Below are 18,288 nucleotides of genomic sequence, written 5' to 3'. Positions count from 1 at the left end.
TGCATCGGCAGGCGGACGCTCAACCACTGCGCCACCAGGGAAGTCCTACTCCCTGATCTTTGATGACCATCTCGGTCTAGGACACTGATCACAAATGAAATCTTATAAACTGGCATCAGACTGGCTGCAACAAAACCATCTGGGAGCTTTAAAAAATTACACACTTGTGGGAATTCCCTGGCAGTCCAGTGGTTAGGACTCCGCACTTTCACTGCTGAGAGCCCGGATTCAATCCCTGGGTGGGGACCTAAGAGCCTACAAGCTGTGCAGCAGGGCCAAGGGAAAAAAAAATTACACAGTTGTGGGTCTCAATCCTGGAAAGTATGATTCATGAAGTTAGTTGTGGGATCCCAGAATCTGTAATTTTAAATCACTTACACATTGATTCTTTTATTAGCTGTTGTATGAATATCAGCTGTGTCTTTAATAATTTGAAAAGCTGGGAAAAAAGAGAGTCCTAACTCAGGCTCGAGGCTTTTGAAACAAATCCACATCTTTAGAGTTCCTAACCCAGTGGAGGAAAATTATTCGATTAAAGTTTGGCAATAAAATATGGCCGATGGGCTTCCCTGGTGGCGCAGTGGCTGAGAGTCCGCCTGCCGATGCAGGGGACGCGGGTTCGTGCCCCGGTCCGGGAAGATCCCACATGCCACGGAGCGGCTGGGCTCGTGAGCCATGGCTGCTGAGCCTGTGCGTCCAGAGCCTGTGCTCCGCAACGGGAGAGGCCACAACAGTGAGAGGCCCGCGTACCACAAAAAAAAAAAAAAAAAAAAATATGGCCAATGGATGGTAACAGAAAGCATCCTTGAGGTTATTCACTAAGAGTATAAGATTAGTACTTGTCTGATTCACATAGGCCAACGCTTTTATCTTGGAGTCAAGAAAATAGTAGGAGAATAAGACATTGATCTCAGACCATTCTATAAGGATTTGATCATTTCAATTATGATATTTCTTTTGTTTTCACATTTTAATGATTCTGAAATTCAGGATTCTTTGACTATTGATAAGATAGTGTGGCTTTTTCCTCTGAAAAGATTTTATTAAACAGATATTATTTTGGGACCGATAAAATATTATATTTCAAGTAGTAGTGATTCCTCAATCAGTGACCCTTGATTCATTAGTTTTGTTTGGTGTAACAAATATTCAGTGAGCATGTAACACATGTCAGTCACTGTTGCTCTATAAATTGGGGTACAATGCTGAAACACAGAGATCACTCAGTACTGATTTGGCTTCTTATTACGTCCTCTGTAATCAACCTCAGATTCTTTTCTGACATTCAGTGGATTATAGGGTGGCCCACCATGGATACCTGAGAACATAAAGTACTATATAAAGTGCTTAAGAGAACTGTTATCTTCTCAGCTGCAGAAATACCTGGGATGCTCTGTTAAAGAACTTCCATGTCAGGCAGGGTCCTAAGAGCAAAACAGACCTGAGAAGTTACGACAGCTCTTGATCAGATTTCCAAGCACCACCTGAAGACTGGCATGTACCTCATGAATAAAGTCAAGGATAACATTTTTCTGACTTGAGGAGACCAGGAAACGTGCATCCCATTTCAGTGTCTTTCCACCAGGGGGTGCAGTTTCCTAACACAAACACATTTCCTGTCTGAAACTAGGCTTAGGTTTATCACTTCACTGTGACTTCAATATTTCTTCATGTGAAGAGTCAAGGACATTATTCAGGAGACACTCTAGAGATGAACTCTTCTCCAGGCTTAGTGACTGTGATACTCTTAGTGCTTGGTAAGCAAAATGCCTCTAAAAATTTGGATTCTTTCTTCTGTTATGTCAACAAAACCTTTAATCATAATTTTATCCCAGACCTTTATGCCCAAAATGATACAGAACTCTGTTATTTTTCCCCAGGACAAACCCGTGAAGACTCAGTGACCCAGATGGATGGCCAAATGACTCTTCCAGAAGGGGCTGCCTTGACCATAAATTGCACTTATTCAACCACTGGGTACCCCACTACTTTCTGGTATGTTCAATATCCTGGAGAAGGTCCACAGGTCCTTCTGAAAGCCATGAAGGACAATGAGAAGGGAACCAATAAAGACTTTGAAGCCACATACCACAAAGAATCAAAATCCTTCCACTTGGAGAAAGCCTCAGTCCAAGATTCAGATTCGGCTGTGTACTACTGTGCTCTGAGTGACACAGTGATGGGAACAGCAGGGGCAACTGAGCGCAAACTCTTTGAGTGGCAACAAGGGGCCTGGAGGCTGAGTGTCTCTCCATTTGATCCACTCTGTGGCACAGTCTATGGTGGTTTGTCCCTCAGTCTCTGGTTGATACAAAACTCATACAAATTTCTAGAGAATAAGAACAAGAAGTGAATATTCCCCATACCCAACTCTTCATTAGTGATTTTGAAAAAAGAGTCTGACATCAATAGTTCCTCATCCAGGGCCAAAGTAATTTCAAGGTAAAGTCACATAAACAATGAGACTTGGGGCCAATGTAAGAAGAAACAAGCAGCACTTGGATGTGTGCTGTACCCCTGTGGAAGGGTTTAGAAACCTGAAGCATTAATTACACTTGAATAATTAGGGTGGATGGTGCTGTGTGTGTTTGTGTGTTTTGAGGGCATTCAGGGAGTGAAGGCTGAAAATAGGAAGACTGAAAATAAATAAGCAGCAGACTACCCATGTTCTCTACCAGTGCCTGTGTAACAAGCAGTGATCATTTCCCAACCCCAGCAGAAAATTGGAAGTTAGCCATTGATGAATTGAGCAACAGCACATATAAATACGTAAGCCAAAATAATGAAAAATTTAAAATGTAATAATGAACTATTCACTTCAAGGAAAAAATTATTATTCAAGAAAGTAGCATACTCATAGTCTATATGATTCAACTAAATTTTCTTCTAGATAAGTTTTACCACAATAGTCATGATTAGGCAGAATATCTATTTTCCCCAAACCTTGTGTATTACTAAGGTTCTGGAGTGTTGCTTATCAGTTAGGCTTTTTTTAAAAAAATTAATAATTTAAAATTTATGAATGAGATGGAGCTTCATTTCAAAGTCATTTATATATTTTTGCATAAATTGTCTATTCATATATCTTCCCATCTCCTACTGTGTTATAGTCATTTAAATATAGAGTTTAAAGAACATTCTCTATGTTAAGAAAGTTGTCATAAGACTGTCACATATACGTGTCTTTTAAAAAACTTTAATTAACCTTTTTGACTTTGTTTATGGTCTTGATTGTTTGGCAGGCAGAATTTTAAAAATAGTATGTAGTAAATTTTTGAAAAATTTCTTTTACGGATTCTGAGTTATATTTCACGCTTAAAAATCTGTAGCACTCTAAAATGATAAAATTTTATCTCGTATTTTCTTTAGTTTTTCTCAGATTAATTTTGTCTTTAAATCTTTAAATTTGCGTGTGTGTGTGTGTGTGTGTGTGTGTGTGTGTGTGTATGTGTAGAGAGGTTGAGGTTTAAGGCTTTGTATTTTTCTTAATTTTTGTTTGTTAGTTTATTTTGAGGCAGCTTTCCAGGCTCAACATTTTGAATGACCCATTTTTCTGCCAGTAGAAATTATGAAATTTTGAATTCAGGGAGGCTTAACTTCAGTGTGTGTAAACTTTTTACAATATTTTGGAGGGCAGTTTTTTTAAGCATATCCTATGAATCAAATCACAAATAATAATTCGGAGTCTTCTGTTCCATTGGCCTGTAAGTCTGTTTTTATGCCAGTACCATACTGTTTTGATTACAAAAGCTTTGTATTATTATTATTATTTTTTTATTTGCGGTACGCGGGCCTCTCACTGTTGTGGCCTCTCCTGTTGCGGAGCACAGGCTCTGGACGCACAGGCCCAGCGGCCATGGCTCACGGGCCCAGCCGCTCCACAAAATGTGGGATCTTCCCGGACAGGGGCACGAACCCGTGTCCCCTGCATCGGCTGGTGGACTCTCAACCACTGCTCCACCAGGGAAGCCCTGTATTATATTTTGAAATCAGGAAGTGAAATGCCTCCCACTTTGTTCTACCTGCTCAAGATTACTTTGGCTATTTGGGGTCCTTTGCGATACCATATGAATTTTAGAATTGTAAAAAATGTCATTGGAATTTTGATACGCATGGCACCGAATCTGTAGATTTTGTGCAAAAGCTTTTAAGTTTAATTAGGTCCAATTTGTTTATTTTTGTTTTTATTTTCATTACTCTAGGAGGTGGGTCATTAAAGATCTTGCTGTGATTTATGTCAAAGAGTATTTTTCCTATGTTTTCTTCTAAGAGATTCAATAAATAAACAATGCATTGAGTGAGATATTCTTTCTTTGTGAGAGCTTCCTTGTAAATGAATTCTTGATCACTGTCAAACTATGTGTCCTGATTTTTGGCTAGGGAAATTGTGTCACTGACTCTCATAATTTTTTCAGACTATATTTTCCCCAGATGAAGCCCTTATTTTTCTCTGAGGTGTCCTTTCCCTTTCTTTACTCCTTCCTGACATGTCTGATTACTGGGGCACTTTAAGTGGAGGCAATGTTGTGAGGGTGGAAAGCCTAGGTATTTCTATACCTGTGATCAGCAATGTAGCAGACAGTAGGGCACTGGTCTCAGCAACAATGCCAGTACTTTGCTGAAAAACTAGAAGGAAATCTCTTTGCTCTCCTATCTCCTTGTACTCCTCTTCGTTAAGGACAGCTGGGACTCAGCCTACCTGTTACTTTCTTCTCAGCTATTTGGGGGCTAGAGGAAAGGCTTTCCCCAAACAACTAGTTTCCTACTTAGATGTCCATTGATCTGTACATGCCAAGCTTTCTCTACAACCTATTGTTTTCTGCTCTTCATCCTGGAGTTCCCTGCTACTGACCCCAGATTTCTATATGAGCCTCAATGGGACACCTCACTTAAGCTCTGTTGGCACAGCATGGCTGGCTTCCACAGAAGCTCCTTGGCTAAGCACAGGGGATCAGGGACATTTTAAATCTACCATCTTTCTAGAATTGCCTTATTCTTAGGTCAAAAAAACCTGTAGAACTAAAATTCTAAAGGGCCATTCCTGGTGTGAGGAAGGTCAGAATCAATGATGATGAATGGAAAATACCTTGATATGGTAATGTTTACACATTTCATTAACATACTTGTACAGAAGCTTAAATTTCTGTGAAGGCTGATCTATCAATATTTTCCCTTATTCTTTCTGACTCTCATGTTTAGAAAATTCATGACCATCCTAAATTTATAGAAATATGCTTTCGTTTTATTTAAAATATTAATTATCTCTCTTTGGAATTTATTTCGTAGCTGATGTTAAGGTATGCATCCAAATTTAGTTGCTGATCTCTAGATGACTCTCCATTCATGAAGACATATTTTACTGAATATACCATCTTTTCCCTATTTTTTGATAACTAAATTTCCATAAATAATTTGTATGTTTGGACTTTCTATTATGTTCCGTCGATATCTCTATCTGGACCTTTCTGGTAACATGCTTCTTCACTTAGTACAGCATTACACTTTGTCTTACTAACTGTGGAGGAAATCCCTCACCATTCTGTTTCAGAACTGAAGGCCTCCTGAAGCCCGAGATTATCTGCAGTATCAGATAGGGCCTCTAGAGGAAGATGCTACACAACTTGAACTTGATAGAAAGCCAGAAAGCAGCCAGTCCTTTGAGGAAGAGTTTTTACTTTGCATGCCAGTGTAAACTCACTCACTGCTCTGTCAGGGTGTCCATGTGGCTGAACTGTTTCCAGGAAAAACCTGCAGAAAGAAGCTTCCTGTTTCCTCACCGCTCAGACATGAAGCCCACCCTCATCTCAGTGCTTGTGATGATATTCACACTCAGTGAGTAAAGTCTCTTTTTATTCTATCTTTCTCTGGTCTTCTGATTTAGAATCAGTTTAACGAACTATTCTCCTCTGTCTGCAAGACAATCCAATCCCTGATCCAGAATTGGTGTTATAGGAGGAACAAGAGCCCAGACAGTGACTCAGCCTGAGGACCACATCTCCGTCTTTGAAGGGTCCCCAGTGCAGGTGAAGTGCAACTACTCATATTCTGGGAGTCCTGTGCTCTTCTGGTATGTACACTACCCCAAACAACACCTCCAGTTACTCCTGAGACACACCTCAAGAGAGAGTATCAGAGGTTTCACGGCTGACCTCAACAAGGGTGAGGCATCCTTCCATCTGAAAAAACCATCAGCTCAAGAGGAAGACTCAGCGGTGTATTACTGTGCTCTGGGGGACACAGTAACTGGTTTTACAAAGGAAGCAGAGCAAAAACCCCTTAAGAGTTACTGAAAATATTTCTAAGTTCCCTATTTGGCCACAGTGGGGCATTCTCTCCCTAGAGACTGACACTGAGTTTACCTCTCAGATACAGTTGCCATCAGTTGTCAGTTAGCTATAGATTAATCTCAAAAATTTGTTCAAGGAAATTCTCATTACCTACAATGCCTAAATTAATTTTTAAAATAGTAAGTGTATTTATTCTATAGATTAGCACATGGAAAAATACTTTTGAAATAAAACTATGTAATGGCATAAAAATCCTTTTCTTGGCCCAGAGGGGCTCCCCAGGCTTAAGTGGTGCAGTCCCTCCTCTTTATCTCCTCTGCCGTAGCATCCACCCCCACGTGTGCTCATCACCACGTACTGAAGCACAGTTCCTGAAAAGGAGGATACTGTTTCCTGACATGTGGTTGCTGATCTTTCTACAGCTAATGCCTTTCCTCTCATGCACTTCATGGACCCATATTACCCAAATCAAGTGCAATCAGGAGAAACATCACAGCAATTTGAACAAGGAAAGTTTAATATAAAGAACTACTCACTAATAACAGGAGTTATTTACTAGTGAGTAAAAAGAACTCTAAAGAACATAAGAATAGCATAGGTAGAGAGACGCTGTTATCTCTAGGACTAAGCCAGAGTTCCGAGGAAACTAACACGTTGTCATTTGTACCCCCTTCTCCTACCAAGCCAATGACTCAGGCTTCATTGGGGAGTGTGTGGCTGCAGCCTGCTGGATGGGGAAGTTTGCTGAGGTGCCAGAGAACAAGGTTGACAGGCAGAAGAACACCTCCCAGGGTTCCAACACAATTTATAGGAAGCTGGCAAGGGAGTGCTGCTGAATTTGCTTGGGTGCTTGTGAAACCTGCCAAGAAACCACCTGGGGGGCTGTCATTAAATGTTGCTGGAGGTGAGCATCACTGGTGTCCAACAGGATGGCCAAGCACTGCAGGAACAAGAAGTGTGGAAGGGCTTCCCTGGTGGCGCAGTGGTTGAGAGTCCGCCTGCCGATGCAGGGGACGCGGGTTTGTGCCCCGGTCCGGGAAGATCCCACATGCCGTGGAGCGGCTGGGGCCGTGAGCCATGGCCGCTGGGCCTGTGCGTCCGGAGCCTGTGCTCCGCAGCGGGAGGGGCCATAGCAGTAAGAGGCCCGCTCACCGCAAAACAAAAATAAAAACAAAAAAGAAGTGTTGAAAACATGCCAGGACCTGGAAGAGATGCTGCTTCTTCCTGCAGTGTCCTTCCCGTTCCCTCTACTGACAAAGCTTAACATCATGCCAGCTGGCGAAGGAGAAATGTTTACAAGGTCCATGTCCAGAGTCACCCTCTGAATCCATGAAGGGTGGATTTATAATTGAAAGGCAATAAATTGATAAGTGGCATGCCCCATCTTTCTGGTTACTGATCTTTCCTACACACCCCTCCATATACATTTGAACTTCCAAACAACGGTGAAATGACTCTATGTTTCTATCTAACAAGCTAAAGCTGTCCTTTGAACAAGCGAAGACGTTCTCATTTCCCCCAGATGAGGAGACCCATAATCCCAGCAGTCACTACGGATCACTGGCTGTATTAATTACTTCTAAAATTCAGAGGAAATTTCACTGAAAATGCTGTTATACACAGACTAAATTGTAAACTTAATCTCTGACAATCTGCATATAAAATAATTATGGTGAGGAGAAAGAAGAAGAAAATGGCAATGTATACAAAGGAACACACATGTAAAGAGCAAAAAGAAAATACAGAAAACTACTACATTCTTAGATTCCCAATTTGGTCAGGATACTGCAATTGACATGGATGGCTTCTTTCTTTTATTACACAGTTTATATTTTCCCTGCCCTCAGCCATAACCTCAGTGGATTAGGTTACTTCCCTAGTGGTGTGATCCAAATCTTCATTCTCAAAGGGTCTGAGTACTCAAAAATCTTGTCTTTTTATTGCTTGCTGTAATTTAACATTAACGTTTAGTATCAGGCTTGGAAGTTCCCAGAGGCTCCCCTAGGAAATCTCCTGGGTTCCAGACATAGTCCTCTTTATATCTGTTGTGTAGCAGCTACCTAATTCCTGCTTGGTAATTGGTATCAATCACTCCAGTCAGTAGAGTAACCTCATTTTCTATTCATTGTTGTGAGACATATGTAGCCCAACTGGCCACATGGCTGTCTTATCTTCCAATTCAGTGAAATTATTGCTGTGTCCCCTGGTGAAAGCCTTCCTCCTTTCAGAGAGTAAGACCTCCAAACCAATACAGCTCAAAGTTACAAACATTGGGAGCAAAAATACTGCTAGTAGGTTACTGGTAATAATCGTGAGAGCGTCCGCTCCCAGAGCCACCTCCTTGATTCCTGGACTCATGCATTCTGGGTATGGGGGAGAAAACATCATATAATAGTCTCTGCTATAAAGCATATATTACATCATATAAGACAGAATCCCATCTTTTTACAGAGTTGTTTTCCAACTGGTGCTATAGCGGAATCAATAAGCCATTCTACATTTCAACAGGCCGGCCAATTCTGGGTGACGGGTTATGAGGTAAGATAAATAATCCCATGGGCATGTGCCCACTGCTGTAATCTTGTGCAGTGAGAATAGCTTCTTCCTCAGAAGAAATACTGTGGGCAATCCCTTGATGAAATTAGGCATTCTGTGAGTTTATAAGGATGATGCTGGCAGAGTACAATGAGCAAGGAAGACAAATCCATATGCAAGTATCTGTGTCTACTCCTGCGAGAACAAATCTCAGTCATCTCCATCATGGAAGATGTCTAATGCAATCCACTCGTCATCAGGTGTCTGGGCAGTCTCTCTGGGGAATGACACCATATCAGGGGCTCAGCATTAGTCTCTGAGTTTGGCAGATTAGTCGCTGAGCAACACCATTAGCTAGGTCAAACTTGGTAAGGGGAAATCAATGTTTTTGACTTCATGCATATCTTCCATTCCTGCTAGCAAGGCCACTTTGCTCATGGGATCATTGATCAAGCATCGAGGTGGCTGGGGAAAGACGTTGACACATCTATAGAGTGCATTGTTTTGTCCATTATTAAGAGCTTCCATTTCCCTTGGCCAGTTTCCACATAGTGCATAATTATCTTGACAGTCTGTGCCCATTCTGAGAGGTCCATCCAGATACCTCTTTCCTAGATTTCCTTGGCACTAATCTTCCGATCTTGTTCCATCCAAGTCTCTTACCAGAAAAATCATTAGCAACTGCCAAAGATCACTGTAGATCAGTACCTCTGGCCATCTCTCACTCTAGAGAACATGAATAACCAAAAGGTATCACCTGATGATGTGGAGGGATTGTCCTTCATCTTCAGCCTTCAGTGGGCTATAGTGCTAGTTTTGTGTGGTACCAAAATAATGTGCAAATCCATATGAAAAATAGGCTTGATTTTCTTGTTCCTTAGTGAACTGATTATAAGGAACTCCCCAGAAGGTTATAGACATGGTTAAGGGAGAGTATACAAAACAAGAAGAGTTTGTGTCAAAGGAATCTGAGGTGCTTACTCATTCAGCTTACCTGGATCTTCTGGGGATGCCTGAGCCCCGTCTCTTATATATCATTTCCACTTGATGATAGATTGCTGCTGGGCATGATCAACAGTGCAGGTATGTAGTTGGACAACACTTGGTTCATGATGGAAGTTCAGGCTGCATGGTCACTAAGTTAGTTTTTTCCTAAGTTAGATATTCAGACTTTGCCATGGTCAATTAGCAAGTCAGAAACTGTTTCTTAAAAGGAGAATCAATATTTAAAGAACAGGGCATATATTTCCCACAGCCCCCAATACCAGTGGACTATGCTGCAATTTTCCTGTTGGTGTTTCCCATGTCTCCATCCTGTTTGCCATGGAAACTCCAGGCATCATTTTTGGATCTGCTGGATCATAAGACCAAAGTGATGAAGCAGATAGCACTGAGATGTTCCTTCCTCTGCAATTTTTTGGAATAGTTTAAGAAGGATCAGTGTTAACTGTTCTTTAAATGTTTGGTAGACTGACTCAATAGCTTTTTTTTTTTTTTGCGGTACGTGGGCCTCTCATTAGTGTGGCCTCTCCCGTTGCGGAGCACAGGCTCGGACGCGCAGGCTCAGCGGCCATGGCTCAAGGGACCAGCCGCTCCACGGCATGTGGGATCTTCCCAGACCAGGCACGAACCCATGTCCCCTGCATCGGCAGGCGGAATCTCAACCACTGTGTCACACCAGGGAAGCCCGATGCATTGTATTTTGAATGAACATCTTCTATATCAGTTAGAGACTGGGTCAGCTTCAAGTTACAAAAACTTCAAATAATAATGTTTTTAACAAGGTGGAGTTTACTTTCCTCTCACGTAAAGAATCTCCGTCATATGTATTATCTGCAGTCCAGGGCTGCTATATTACCGTCATCACGTTATAAAAAATCAAGGGGCTTCCTTGTAGCTCTCTGTCTCTTGTCCTTAAAGTGTCACTTTTGTTTATATACTTGGCAGAAACTGCTAGAGATCCATCCACTTTATACACATTACAGACAGAGAAAGAGAACGTCAAGATGCAAATGAGTACATGCTGGCCAAGTCAATCATTTCCAGAAAATCCACCCAACAGCTGCTACATTTCACTTACCAAAGTGTTATTCCATGTCCCCACCTTTCTCCCGCCTGCAAAGGGGTCTGGGATGTCAGTATTTTTTCAGTCTCAGCATATTGTCACTCACATCAAAACTGTGGTTCTATTAGTAAAAAATAGGAGAGAATGGGCATTCTTTAGGCAAATAGCAATTTCTGCTATCCTCAGTTTAGGGTATATTAAGACTCATATGGGTTTTTTTGCTTCATAGTTATTCATTTTTGAAACACTATATCCAGTCTATCTCCCAGTTCTGTTGACTTTGCTTCCTAAAGGTCTCCAGAACATGTCACAAACCCCACACGCTAATTCACCTCCACCATCCTAATTAAAAATCCATTTAAGTCCCTTGCTCCCCAGCATGTGACACACCCCATCATTCTTCAATGTAGTCCTCTGTACCACAGTGAGAATGATCTTGTCAGAGTGCAGATTTGAGCATGTCAATCACCTGGATCCCCATTTGCTCTTAGAATAAAGAGAAACTTCTTTTAAAATTTTTATTTATTTTATTTTTGGCTGCATTGTGTCTTCATTACTGCACGCGGGCTTTCTCTAGTTGTGGTAAGCCAGGGCTACTCTTCGTTGCGGTGCACAGGCTTCTCATTGTGGTGGCTTCTCTTGCTGTGGAGCACGGACTCTAGGTACACAGGCTTCCGTAGTTGCAGCACGCAGGCTGAGTCGTTGCGGTACACAGGCCCTAGAGTGCACGGGCTACAGTAGTCACGGTGTATGGGCTCAGTAGTTGTGGCTCGTAGGCTCTAGAGTGCAGGCTCACTAGTTGTGGTGCACAGGCTTAGTTGCTCCAAGGCATGTGGGATCTTCCTGGACCAGGGCTCAAACCCATGTCCCCTGCTTTGGCAGGTGGATTCTTAAACACTGTGCCACCAGGGAAGTCCCAAAACTTCTTATATTGACCTACAAAACCTTGCATAATTTAGGATCTTGTTACCTCTCCAACCTCATTTCACAATGTACTCCTAATCTCTCTCCCTCTCTGTCTCTCTCTCTCTTCAACAATACTGGTATTATTTAAGTTTCTTTTTTTTAAATTAATTAATTAATTTTGGGCTGCGTTGGGTCTTTGTTGCTGCGTGTGGATTTTCCCCAGTTGTGCTGAGTTGGGGCTACTTGTCGTTGCAGTTTGCGGGCTTCTCATTGCGGTGGCTTCTCTGTGGCACAGCACGTGCTCTAGGTGCGCGGGCTTCAGTACTTGTGGCACGTGGGCTCAGTAGTTGTGGCTCGTGGACTCTAGAGCACAGGCTCAGTAGTTGTGGTGCACAGGCTTAGGTGCTCCACGGCATGTGGGATCTTCCTGGACCAGGGCTTGAACCCATGTCCCCTGCATTGGCAGGCAGATTCTTAACCACTGCACCGCCAGGAAAGTCCTTAAGTTTCTTAAAAGTACCTTTTTCCTACTATATGACCCCTTCATAGCAACTGTAGGTGATTTCTTATTTATTTTCCGTTTCCTAAATTTTTTTCCTCCCTTCAAAAGAGTAAAAAAAATGGTAAATGCCTATCCATTCTTATACATCTTTCCAAGAGTCAGTAGCTGAAGGAAGCTAGGGGGCATTTTTAGAATTATAGACCTCTGCATTTTCACATTTGCAGTTTCTCCTTTATTTCTTTGATTATTTGATTAAGACCTATTTTCACTACTACTTCTGTGAGTTCCTTAATGGTAGCGTCCATATCTGTGTGTCTCACCCTTGAAAACTCAGCATCAATGTATCTTAGGCATTAGGATCATCTAATTTCCTTCTTCTTCTTTTCTATCCATTAATGTATTCTTTATTTTAAGTCTCCTCAAAAGGATACGATAATATTTATTAAAAAAAAAGAAATCTTTGGAAGTTTATGGATACATTCTTATGGCATAGCAGGGATTGGCAAAGCACAGCCCACAGGGCAGAGCAGCCTGCCACCTGTGTTTGGAAATAAAGTTTTATTGGAAAACAGCCATGTCCATTTATTTATGCATTGACCATGGATGCTTCGTGTTATAAGAGCATAGTTGAGTAGTCACGACAGAGACTATATGACTTCAAATCCTAAACTATTTACTATTTGACCCTTTACAGAAAAACTGTTTGCCAACCTCTGGGGGGTAGGAATTACATGGGAATTTTTAGATTTGCAGTTTTTTGTTTGATAGCAACAAATTAAATAACAAAAGCATATTTCTAATCATCTGTATGGCCAACTTAGAATACTCCCCTTGGTTTTGAGGCTTTTGTGTTCTTTACGTTATTTTTAACAAAGTAAAGACAAATGGAATAACGGCACTTTACAAATAAAAGCATCTCAGTTCTTTAAATCGATACAAGTGTTAAGAGTATTTTTTAAACATTTAAAACATTTTTACTGAAGTATAGTTGATTTACAGTGTTGTGTTAGTTTCAGGTGTACAGCAAAGTGATTCAGTTATACATACGTATCTATCCTTTTTCAGATTCTTTTCCATTATAGGTTATTACAAGATATTGAGTATAGTTCCCTGTGCTATACAGGGATCTTGCAGGGCAGTTTGTCTTGCATAACACCTGAGCCAAGATTTTCTTGACGATTCCACCAAAGGATCAAGAAACTAGAGGAATAGTTCTGTCAACTTTTATGTAACTCCTAACAAAACCTTCTGCTGCTTCTCAGCCAGCCATGCTGTTTGCTTTCTGCATACTGCATAATGGAGAATTTAACAGTTATCATAGTTTTAATGGTACTGGAAGATGTAGTCACTGTCCTCACCTAACAGGGTGGATGTCTGGACACCCACCTGAAGGTAAACACTGCCTTCTTCCCTAACATTCTGGAGTCCTGCACACTGGGTATTGGACACCTGAGCATTGGGAGTTAAACATCAGGATAAACAGGCCAAAGAAATGCAGAGGGAGAGAAAAGAACAAAAATAAATCTAAATAGAGGAAATAAAGTATTCAAGCAGGTTTTATTTCCCTGGTGATAACTGCATCAGCTCTCTACTTCCAGTCTGAGCCCTCATTCCACATGGCTGGGTCCAGGCTAGTGGGAGTACAAGCAGGGCATAAGATTTGTTTTACTTACCTGCTCCTCACTCAACTGAAAGCAATTTGAGATAGGAATCGTGTCTGGTTTTGGTTTACACATTGTAGACAACTCTGTAAATTTCCAGAATGATTGCTTGAGCCTAGGGATTCCTGAACACGCACAATAATATAAGAGTACCTAGGTGGTCCGCTGAGCCAGAGAGTCTTGCCAGCAGGATAACTCTACTCAAGACCCTAATTTTAGTAAGAGCTAAAAAAATAGATCATTTTAACTGGTGAGAAAATCTATGTAGGTGAATATGTATCATTTGAAGACGATTCTTGTGTTCAACTGACTTAGTCATAGCCACTGTTACTAGATTGACGGCACTGCCCTGAGAGCCTGTGTAAGGCAACATCACAGCTGTCTGCAGAAACAAAGTCCCCATGCCTTAAAATTGTTGATGTGAGCAAGTAACAATGTTTTGACTTCTTGCTATAAATACAGTCATACTTTGCATAAAGTAAACCCAATCCTAGGGAAAGAATAAGCTATGAAATGACCCTGTCAAATCTTCTGCTGTGTTCACTTCACTAGCACAAATAATTGCACAAGAAACTAGACAAACAAGCTGACCGACAATGAGCAAACAGTTCTTTACATTGAGATTCCTGAATCCCTAATAACAAAGAAACAGGACACAGATAAATACCACACATGCGCCTATGGAATGAAGAGAGTTTGGCTAATACTATTAAGTATCGAAACTCTATTTTCTTAATAAATTACTTATTTGAATTAAAACAAGAATGTGAGAAGAAGTGAAAAGAAGGTGTTTCAAAACAACTAAATGAAGTGGAGATAGGCAACCTTCCAGAAAAAGAATTCAGAATAATGATAGTGATCCAGGACCTCAGATAAAGAATGCAGGCAAAGACTGAGCATATGCAAGCAATGTTTAACAAAGACCTAGAAGAATTAGAGAACAAACACCGAGAAGAATTCAAGAACAAGCAAACAGAGTTGAAAAATACAATAACTGAAATGAAAAATACACTAGAAGGAATCTATGGCAGTATAACCGAGGCAGAAGAATGGATAAGTGACCTGGAAGACAGAATGGTGGAATTCAGTGCCATGGAACAGAATAACAAAAGAAGAATGAAAAGAAATAAAGACAGCCTAAGAGACCTCTGGGACAACATTAAACTCACCAACATTTGCATTATAGTGGTCCCAGAAGGAGAAGAGAGAGAGAAAGGAGTCAAGAAAATACTTGAAGAGAATATAGTCGAAAACTTCCCTAACATGGGAAAGGAAATAGCCACCCAAGTCCAGGAAGCACAAAGAGTCCCAGGCAGGATAAACCCAAGGAGAAACACACTGAGACACATAGTAATCAAAGAGACAAAAATTAAAGACAGAGGAAAATTATGAAAAGCACACAAGGGAAAAACTACAAATAGCATACAAGAGAACTCCTGTAAGGTTAACAGCTGACTTCTCAGCAGAAACTCTATAAGCCAGAAGGGAGTGGCCCAATATATTTAAAGTGATGAAAGGGAAGAACCTACAACCAAGATTACTCTATCCAGCAAAGATCTCATTCAGATTTGATGGAGAAATCAAAAGTTTTACAGACAAGCAAAAGCTAAGAGAACTCAGCACCACCAATCCAGCTCTAAAACAAATGCTAAAGGAATTTCTCTAAGTGGGAAACACAAGAGAAGACAAGGACCTACAAAAACAAACCCACAACAATTAAGAAAATGGGAACAGGGACATATATATCCATAATTACCTTAAATGTGAATGGATTAAATGCCCCAACCAAAAGACACAGGCTCGCTGAATGGATACAAAAACAAGACCCATATATATGCTGTCTACAAGAGACCCACTTCAGACCTAGAGATACATACAGAGTGAAAGTGAGGATATGGAAAAAGATATTCCATGAACATGGAAATCAAAAGAAAGTTGAGTAGCAATACTCAGATCAGATAAATAGACCTCAGAATAAAGAATGTTACAAGAGACAAGAAAAGACACTACATAATGATCAAGGGATCAATCCAAGAAGAAGATATAACAATTATAAATATATATGCACCCAACATAGGAGCACCTCAATACATAAGGCAAATGCTAACAGCTAGAGGAAATCGACAGTAACACAATAATAGTGGGGGACTTTAACACCTCACTTACACCAATAGACAGATCATCCAGAAAGAAAATTAATAAGGAAACACAAGCTTTAAATGACACAATAGACCAGGTAGATTTAATTGATATTTACAGGACGTTCCATCCAAAAACAGCAGATTACACTTTCTTCTCAAGTGCACACGGAACATTCTCCAGGACAGACCACATCTTGGGTCACAAATCAAGCCTCAGTAAATTTAAGAAAATTAAAATTATATCAAGCTTCTTTTCCGACCACAACGCTATGAGATTAGAAACAAATTACAGGGAATAAAACGTAAAAAAACACAAACACATGGAGGTTAAACAATAAGTGACTAATTAACCAAGAGATCACTGCAGAAATCAAAGAAGAAATGAAAAAATACCAAGAAACAAGTGACAATGAAAACACAATGATCCAAAACCTATGGGATGAAGGAAACGCAGTTCTAAGAGGGAAGTTTATAGCAATACAATCCTACCTCAAGAAACAAGAAACATCTCAAATAAACAGTTTAACCTTACACCTAAAGGAACGAGAGAAAGAACAAACAAAACCCAACGTTGGTAGAAGGAAGGAAATCATAAAGATCAGAGACGAAATAAATGAAATAGAAACAAAGAAAAAAGTAGCAAAGATCAATAAAACTAAAAGCTGGATCTTTGAGAAGATAAACAAAATTGATAAACATTTAGCCAGACTCATCAAGAAAAAGAGGGAGAGGACTCAAATCAATAAAATTAGAAATGAAAAAAGGAGAAGTTACAATGGACACCCCAGAAATACAAGGCATCATAAGAGACAGAAATACAAGGCATCATAAGACTCAACCAGGAAAAAACAGAAAATATAAACAGACCAATCACAAATAATGAAATTGAAACTGTGATTAAAAATCTTCCAAGAAACAAAAGTCCAGGACCAGATGGCTTCACAGGTGAATTCTATCAAACATTTAGAGAAGAGCTAACACCCATCCTTCTCAAACTCTTCCAAAAAATTGCAGAGGAAGGAACACTCCAAAACTCCTTCTACAAGGCCACCATCACACTCATACCAAAACCAGACAGAGATACTACAAAAATGAAAATTACAGACCAACATCACTGATGAATATAGATGCATAAATCCTCAACAAAATACCAGCAAACAGAATCCAACAATACATTAAAAGGATCATACACCGTGATCAAGTGGGATTTATCCCAGGGATGCAAGTATTCTTCAATATACACAAATCAATCAGTGTGATACGCCATATTAATAAATTGAAGAATAAAAACCATATGATCATCTCAATAGATGCAGAAAAAGCTTTTGAGAAAATTCAATACTAATTTATGATAAAAACTCTCCAGAAAGTGGGTACAGAGGGAACATACCTCAGCATCATAAAGGCCATATACGACAAACCCACAGCAAACATCACTCTCAATGGTGAAAAACTGAAAGCATTTCCTCTAAGATCAGGAACAAAACAAGGATGTTCACTCTCTCCACTTTTATTCAACATAGTTTTGGAAGTCCCAGTCACTGAGATCAGAGAAGAAAAAGAAATAAAAGGAATCCAAATTGGAAAAGAAGAAGTAAATCTGTCACTGTTTGCAGATGACATGCTACTATACATAGATAATCTTAAAGATGTCACCAGAAAACTACTGGAGCTAATCAGTGAATTTGGTTTAGTTGCAGGATACAAAATTAATGCATAGAAATGTCTTGCATTCCTACACATTAACAGCAAAATATCAGAAAGAGATATTAAGGAAACAATCCCATTTAACATAACATCAAAAAGAATAAGACACTTAGGAACAAACCTACCTAAGGAGACAAAAGACCTGTACTCAGAAAACTATAAGATACTGATGAAAAAATCAATGATGACACAAACAGACGGAGATATATACCATGTTCTTGGATTGGAAAAATCAATATTGTGAAAATGACTATACTACCCAAAGCTTGATAGGGATTGCACCGATCTACAGATTCGGTGCAATCCCTATCAAACTACCAATGGCATTTTTCACAGAACTAGAACAAAAAATTTCACAATTTGTATAGAAACACAGAAGACCCTGAATAGCCAAAGCAATCTTGAGAAAGAAAAATGGTGCTGGAGGATTCAGGCTCCCTTACTTCAGACTATACTACGAAGCTACAGTAATCAAGACAGTATG

At 40.2% G+C, this 18,288-nt stretch overlaps 1 long non-coding RNA gene across 1 annotated transcript in view; it reads right to left on the bottom strand.

The window, feature by feature from the left end:
- The window catches only part of LOC137226362 (uncharacterized), a 684,033-nt gene that overhangs the window by 111,676 nt on the left and 554,069 nt on the right, over positions 1–18,288 (bottom strand). Inside the window, exon 10 of the long non-coding RNA XR_010944326.1 lies at positions 10,903–11,008. This is a non-coding gene — a long non-coding RNA (uncharacterized lncRNA). The remainder of the gene's footprint in view (positions 1–10,902; positions 11,009–18,288) is intronic.

This window comes from Pseudorca crassidens, chromosome 1, assembly GCF_039906515.1.
Source record: "Pseudorca crassidens isolate mPseCra1 chromosome 1, mPseCra1.hap1, whole genome shotgun sequence".
Taxonomy (NCBI): domain Eukaryota; kingdom Metazoa; phylum Chordata; class Mammalia; order Artiodactyla; family Delphinidae; genus Pseudorca; species Pseudorca crassidens.
The sequence above is the reverse complement of the archived record's forward strand: the minus strand, read 5'-3'. Positions and strand labels throughout refer to the sequence as shown.